The sequence below is a fragment of the Chionomys nivalis genome, chromosome 12, assembly GCF_950005125.1.
Source record: "Chionomys nivalis chromosome 12, mChiNiv1.1, whole genome shotgun sequence".
Lineage (NCBI taxonomy): Eukaryota > Metazoa > Chordata > Mammalia > Rodentia > Cricetidae > Chionomys > Chionomys nivalis.
Genome location: NC_080097.1, coordinates 54,888,081 through 54,894,561, shown reverse-complemented (window position 1 = coordinate 54,894,561; position 6,481 = coordinate 54,888,081). Strand labels below are relative to the sequence as shown.

Below are 6,481 nucleotides of genomic sequence, written 5' to 3'. Positions count from 1 at the left end.
GCAGATCATCATCTTTGGTCTCCAAGGTCACTAGCAGTTACTTAGTGTGTGCACGCATGTGCATGTGTGTGCACACGCACACACACACACAGAGACAGAGAAAGAGACAAAACAAATAAGCTAGACAATAGACACACATTTCCTGAATATCTAATTTTAATATGAATTTTATTTCATTGATAAATGATGAGTTCTCCCCAGTTAGAGGGAAGCCCCTCCTGAGCAGTGTGACAGTCTATCACTTAGTGGCATTTTCGGCCACAGTAGCATCTTTCAGTAACTCCCCAATATGACAAGCACAAAGGGAAAGAGGAGGGGCTCTCGCTATGTGTTCTCTAGGCCCGGTAGGAAACATGGAGTTGTTCCTTTGGCCACACACATGCGAATCTACAAGAAGGGCGATATTGTAGACATCAAGGGAATGGGCACTGTTCAAAAGGAATGCCCCATAAATGTTATCATGGCAAAACTGGGAGAGTCTACAGTGTCACCCAGCATGCTGTGGGCATCATTGTAAACAAGCAAGTTAAGGGCAAGATTCTTACCAAGAGAATTACTGTGCGGATTGAACACATCAAGCACTCGAAGAGCAAAGACAACTTCCTGAAGCAGAAGAAAAAGGAAGCCAAAGAGAAGGGCACCTGGGTTCAGCTGAAGCGCCAGCCTGCTCCACCCAGAGAAGACACTTTGTGAGGACTAAGGGGACAGAGCCTGAGCTGCTGGAGCCCATTCCGTACAAATTCCTGGCCTGAAGTACAAAAAGAAATAAAAGACATGGACCGTAAAGGGGTTTTCTTAAGTTGAAGTGTGGTGTCTTCTTCCTGAAAGAAAATGCTGGTTCACTCTGTCTTTCCTATTCAGATTTTATTAAATTTCTCCTACTAATTGATAACAAAAAAAAGGCACTTAGTGACTGTTAAGAAATGCCGAGTGACCGACATACAGGTCACTTGAACTGTCAGATGAGTATCCAAGTGGAGCTGGGTTAATTCATTCTTGTGATCAAATTCCCTTCAGTGATGGCTTATCCAGATGGGTGGGTAGTGGGGTCCTTTGCAACTCCACCAGGCCCCTAAAATGTTTCTTATTCCACAGGCAGAACAGGGACAGGATGCTCATGACCTGGTTCTCGTCACTCAGAGTCAGGGGTGAGGAGGCAGAAGAAGAGAGACGCAATGAAGATGGTTCGTTTCCTTAAACATCTAACGCTGGCTTGTAGATATAGTAAGTACCAAACGCGAAAAATTGCTTAAATTTAAATTAGTTAAGTCAAAAGTTTAAAGTTAGCTCAGCAGTTCAAGTTAGTAGAGGTCTGGGCAGCTAGAATACTCCACCATTTCAGAAGTTCAACTGGGCAGTGGCACTCAGAGAACCCAGAGCAAATAAAAGCTCTGTTCCTGGTGAGGCTGGAAGTCTTCCAGATAGAGCCAGACAGCAATTTGCTCTGAAGACTGCATATAACCTGAAGGGAAAGGGCTGCAGGATCCTGGTGCAGTCGGGGTGGTGTGGGTCTTTGGGTGCTGGGGAAGGAGAGATTCCCATGGGCTGTTAGGGAGGGGCAGTGTGGCCAGCATCTCACCTGGAGCCTTTTGACAACTGCTCCTGCTCGCTGCAAGAGACAATCAGTAGATGCTGAGGAGGAAACTGTGAACAAAGAAAGATGAAGCATTCTTTGCTTGCATCATGACCAATTAATTCGCCTCACTACGTGTTTTATGAGCCATGAATACATGCTCCATTACCTCTCAGACCCATCCTAGAATCCATCCATTCTGTTTACCTGACTGGAGAGCTTTCTGCAATGCCTTAGCCCATTGCTTTATACACATTTCATGCCAGGCCCACTCCTCTTGAATTTTGGGGCTCCCCTACAGCTCTTGAGTTTCTCAGCTCCGACGGCAAAAGCTCCATATTCTGGGGCTCAGGATTAGAAGTTCTGCTTTTATGTCCTAGGATCTTTTCTGATAATTCCATTTCCATGTATTCATTCAACAAGTATTTATTAAACAACTACTGCATGCCAAGAGTTGGCCGACTCCCATGTTTTCTTCAGTGGCAGCTTCTTTGTTCTGGTTGAGATTTCAAGCCTTAATAAAGTGAAATTGCCCAGCCAGAACTTAATGTTACAGAATAGTTTCTAAGTAGTGCAGACCACATTGTTTAGTGACACGAGCCAAATGGATTAGCTTCCGCCTTGGGAGGGGAGAACTTTCATAGCTTTCTTCTTGCTCCGAGGTCTCTGATTACTCAATCTCCTTAGTCCCTGTATCAGTTACGTAGGGGTGCCGTGCAAATGCCCACCAACTGGTTGGCTCAAAATGACAAAAATGCGTTCTCTCCCAGGTGGGGGAGGTTTGAAAGCACTGGCAGTCTTGCCTCTCCTGAAGGCTCTGTGGAGAATCCTTTCTTGCCTCCTCTAACTTCGGTTCCATGGCTTACTGCTGCATTGTTCTGGTCCCTGTTTCCTTTATCACATAGCTGTTGCTGCTGTTGGCACATGCATGTGTGTGTGTGGTATGTTGCAGTCACCCCCCTTTTCTTTTAAAGGTACTGTGGAACTGGGTCCTCCTTTGATCCAATATGACCTTATGTTTACTTTATTACATCTGCAAAGTCAATGCTATCTGATTCATTTTCACTCTGGGCCACATTTATTGGTATCTGGGGGCCATTATTTGAACATACCATTTTGGGGAACATACTTTGACCCACAATAATGCCCCTCCAATCTAGTCTAGAGCCTGGGGCTTTGTTCATGCTAAGAAGTGCTCCACCATTGAGCCATAGCCCTAACTGAGTCCCTTCACATTTCGATACCTGTGTATATCCACTCAGGCTCTAAGGAAACAAAGCTGCAGATGGAGCCTGTAGTTCAGCCAAGAAAGAAGTAGCTGCATCCCGGCTCTTGGTCCTTCCAATCAGGAGGCAGATGGGATGAGCTGAGAGGAAGATCAAAGACCAGCAGGGGCCGCGGGCAGAGCAAGGTACCAGTTAGACACCCCGAAGGTTATCAATCACCTCTAGCCCTTTTAACTTGCTCCTTGGACCTTTCATTTTTCCCGAGTCATTCTTTTCTGCCACTTGCTTCTTCTCTGTCTTCTCTGTCATCCTCATTCTCTGAGCCCCAAATCAAGGAAGAAATATATTAATGTGATCAAAGGACTTCCAAAGGACATTGGCATGTCCCCATTAGGTTATCAGCACTGTATGCAATGTTACTGTTCGTGATCAGGACAACGTCCATGCAGCACTCTGAGCACAAGCCAAGGAGCGGGGTTTGGAAAGTCCCTTCTGCTCAACGTCCTCAGATCCTTCCGTCTTGTCTCATTCATTTCTATAGCACATAGTAGAGTGTCCAACATGTTTCTGTCAGCGAGGAGACAGAACGCAAATGGGCAGGCAGAGTGGGAGTACATCTCAGGATCCTGAAGAGTTTTCTCACACCGTGGCTTAACCCACTCAGATTTCAAGGAAATGTTTGCTCATTTCTGTTACAAATACTTATAAAGTGCCCACTGGGAATGAAGGGTCTTGCTAGAATATGTGGAAATGATTCAAAGTTACAGTCCTTGCTTTTGAGAAGTTTATAATCTAGGGGGAGAAAGGCTGTATAAAATTAAGATTACTATAATATTTACTGCAAATGTCCCAGGTTTATTGTGTTTGACGGAGGAGGAGTCGTGACGGGAGTATTGTTAGAAGAGGTAGACAGTTCTGGCAATTCGGAAAGGAAACTATACTCACCAGTGGCTTTCCCATGAAGGACTCACAGTCCAGGTACTTAAACGAAGGGACTGTCATTTGATACAGTGAGACACATTTGGGAAGAACGCCTGTATGGGAAGGGCACGGGGAGTATGGTAGAAAATGAGGCCAAGAAGCCTATGAATCCAAGAATAGTGGGGTTTGCTTCAGATTCTAGGTGGGAATGTTTGATCTTCATCTTGTATTTAATGGCGAGTCACCAGCATTTCTACCTGTAGGACTAGCAGAAGGCTAGTTCAAAAGCTCTTGAAGCAGACCAAGACTCGGGAAATAGGAAAAAAAAAAAAAGCTGAGATCCAGGGGACTTGAAGTTCAAGGTAGACTCAAAAGAACCTGGCAGATGAGATTGCTGCTGATGGGGAATAGGGAGAAGCCAAAATCTCAGCACCATCATGAAAAGGGCAGGGCAGACCAAGGGGATATTTATGCAGGGAGATGAGATGGAGGGCAGAATGGGGCTGTGGTCTCTACAGTCCCACAGAAAGTAGACTAACATCTGGAACTGGAGAGCAGCAGAGAGAGAAAACGACACTCAGCCCTTTTTATGCAATAGAAACATTATATTGTCCATCTTTAAAGTAAATGCATCATGATTGGAAAACTAGACACAAAATCATCATTTTCTAAATGTAACTGTGTATAAATAGAAAGAACAGGTCAGGCAGTGGTGGCGCACGCCTTTAATCCCAGCACTTGGGAGGCAGAGGCAGACGGATCTCTGTGAATTCGAGGCCAGCCTGGTCTACAAGAGCTAGTTTCAGGACAGGCTCCAAAGCTACAGAGAAACCCTGTCTTGAAAAACAAAACAAAACAGAGAGGAGAGAGAGAGAGAGAGAGAGAGAGAGAGAGAGAGAGAGAGAGAGAAAGAGAGACAGAACATTAGGTTACGAAAAGGTTTACATATTCTAGGAAGAGGAGAATGCATTTCCTTAGCAATGGTTTAAAGAATTACACAGTTCTCCATGTCAGTGGACTCCCATTAGTGAATCAGAACCACTTGAAAATTAATGTGTCAGAAATGAAAATGTACACACTCACCCTGTGAGGATTCCCAACAATACAGATAACTGTCTACATAGGATTTACGTTGATTCTGATTTTCCAAATATATAACACTTCTAGCTTCTGAGTGGAGGAAATTAAAAAAATGGATATAATGTTTGAATTTTGAAGCCAATCGTGGAGAGAAGTTCTACTTAGAAATTAGACCTTTAAATTTTATCTACAAGCCAATTCTTGATGTTTAAATGGCAAACTTATTAAACTATGTTTATGTGACCATAGTTGAAGACTTGGTACCTATATAAAATGCATTCACTTAGAAGTTTATTTTCTGCTGTAAGGAGACCATTTGTTTGTTTCCTGGCGACCCAGACTCTCGAAATAATCACACAGAAACTATATTATTTAAATCACTACTTGGCCCATTAGCTCTAGATTCTTATTGGCTAACTTTTACATCCCAATTTAACCCATTTCTATTTATCTGTGTATTGCCATGTGACTGTGGCTTACCAGTAAGACACTTACCAGTAAGACACTGGAAATCCAGTGTCTATCTCTGGCAGGGCTACATGGCTTCCCTCTACTCTGCCTTCCTCCTCCCAGCATTCAGTTTAGTTTTCCCCACCTATGTCTACTCTGTCCTATTAGGCCAAGCCAGTTTCTTTATTAACCAATAGTATTCACAGCACACAGAGGGGACTCCCACATCAGTTTTCAACCAAATCATAAAAACACAAAACATGCACCTATCAATGAGTACCATATAATGCTTCCATATGTGTACATATGCATCTTCATATTTTGTGTGCTTTGAGATATGGTCTCATGCTGCCCAGGTTCTTCTGTAGCTTACTGCATAGTTGAGGATGACCTTGAACTTTTGATCCTTCTGCCTCCACCTCCTAAGTGCTGGGATTACAAGTGTGCATGACCACACCTAACTTTATATCTTAAACTTTTTAATTGAAAAAACTGACAGTTTTGTCTATATTTTTTGGTACAATTCATTATTGTGCTCCCCTTTTATATTTGAATGTTAGTCTTTTTCTGTGCTTGGACTATGTCTTTATACTCATTTTTTCCCCCATAAAATTAGTCCAAAGGAATAGCGCAAAAGTGAAAATAGTCTTCATAAATCTCAAAGAAAATTGAAGGAAAAGTACAGCTGCATGGCATGATTTAGTGCCTTGGTGCTTCTGCCATAGGTTAGAACAAAATGGTACCTCCATCCTTTGAGAGTCTCAAATCAGTCAGGTCAGCTTTTCAACAACAGGGGAGCCTGCACACGGCATCTCATACCTGTGGATCCATCAGCAGTGCTCCCAGGTGGCAGGGAGGCGTCAGAGACTCAAGTTGCTTGGATTCACGGACTTTGTTCTGATGCATAGATATGTTGGGGAGCCATGTGACATGAAGGTTGTTCTGGAGCAAGAAGACACTTTGATCCATGTACTCACACTACACAGATACACAGCATAGCTTGCTGTCGTTATCACTAAAAGAATGCTAGAATGTGCCAGCGAAGTCCACAGCACTGCCCTGGCAGAAGGCAATGTGGAAGTGTGGGGAAGCAAAAGGATGAGGGTTAGGATAATAATTCATTGGCTTGGACATTTGAAACCTCAGTAAGAGGTGCTTGATACCTCCTGATTATTTCTTTCTGAGAAGTATAAAAAGTGGGGTGTTCATATTAGATGTCTAAAAAAATGTC

At 43.4% G+C, this 6,481-nt stretch overlaps 1 pseudogene; it reads left to right on the top strand.

Annotated features, from left to right (window-relative positions):
* Window positions 1-289: 289 nt before the first annotated feature.
* Window positions 290-752, top strand: LOC130885318 (60S ribosomal protein L21-like; annotated as a pseudogene).
* Window positions 753-6,481: the final 5,729 nt, after the last annotated feature.